Source organism: Acyrthosiphon pisum, chromosome A1 (genome assembly GCF_005508785.2).
Source record: "Acyrthosiphon pisum isolate AL4f chromosome A1, pea_aphid_22Mar2018_4r6ur, whole genome shotgun sequence".
Lineage (NCBI taxonomy): Eukaryota > Metazoa > Arthropoda > Insecta > Hemiptera > Aphididae > Acyrthosiphon > Acyrthosiphon pisum.
The window spans coordinates 146,655,419-146,656,915 of record NC_042494.1 but is presented as its reverse complement, the minus strand read 5'-3'; positions in this window follow the sequence as shown (position 1 = coordinate 146,656,915).

Below are 1,497 nucleotides of genomic sequence, written 5' to 3'. Positions count from 1 at the left end.
AACGGAACCTACATAAAAATACTAGAACAGTTTTTCTAAAGACTAACAACAAACAAACATAGTAACAAAAACCTGGTAAAACTATTCAATAACATAAACACTACAGACATACGAGTGTGACACAAAAGCAAGAATAAACCACGTATCGAAATGTTGTTTTCACTTGCCTCAGCGTGAATGTGAAAACCAACAAATGCTGAAAACCAAAAACGTATAAAATCAGATTCCATTCACGGGCAAGATCTTGTGAAACCATGTGAAATACTTAAGAGTCACAGTAGACTGATTACTCAATGTGTGCCTAAATATATTAGTTCAACATTAACCAGTCCTAGAAAATAACACTACCATGGTAGCCCCAAACCTCACAGCAGTTTATCCATCTAGAGGCTAATATTAACTGTAATAATTATTAGACTGAATTATTGGCAAAGTATCAACTTAAAGTATTGAAATAAAATACAGATCGGTAACTGGAATAAAGTTTGGTTAAACATACCCTGTAGAGCAATTATAGAATTATAACAATTATTTTGATATTTGACAGAACCTATCCATGTCTTTTCCTGGACTTTTTACAATTTAATATTTATAAACAATTAATATGGTTAATATAATTACAACTTTTTTTTTTATATATTTATTTTTCAGAGAAATTGACTAGTAAGAAACATTTATTGAGTTATTGATTATTCTTTGCGATTCCGATAACTTTTCTTTTGTGGTTTATAAGTACAAAAATGTTCCTAATTTGATATTTTGATCTAATTTATCCTATTTAAATTATTATTTTTTTAACTCAATGTTCATGAGATTGTCTTAATTCTTCATAATTGCTGGAACCTTAGAAGATTGTGGATAAATGGGACCTAATAAAATTAGATTTTATAATTTATTAATCTCATTATAATTAAAAATTTTTTTTTGTAATTTGTAAAGTTTTTATGAAAGTCTTGTTGTACGTGTACAGGCACGTATCCAGGGGAGTCCATGAGGTCTGGACCCCCCCCCCCCCCCGAAATTTTTCCGTACTTTCGTAAAAAATTATGATCCTTACGGGACGATCACGGTCCACGACAACAACTTAACCACTTATTATTATATAATTTTAGATTCTGAGTGGAATGATGAATGTATTGATTTTACAATGATGTGTGTTTTTTTTTAAATTTTTTTATTTATTTTAAATTTTTTTTTCTATACATTATATACTAATTCTAATCATCTTATGGTATTAAGATAGTAAAAGGTGGGTAATGTGGGTTAACCAATTTCACATGAAAGATTTAGAATATTAACAAAACATGCCCTCGAACATTTAAAAAATATTTTTCAAGCTAAATTTAAAAACTTTAAAATCAATATTTATTTCACTGTTTTATTTAATACAGGTTTAGTTACGTCTTTACTTGCAAAAACAAAAAATTAAATAAAATATTACATACCTATAGATAATATTATCATAAATTCTATAAAAAACTGATTTCTACAATTAAT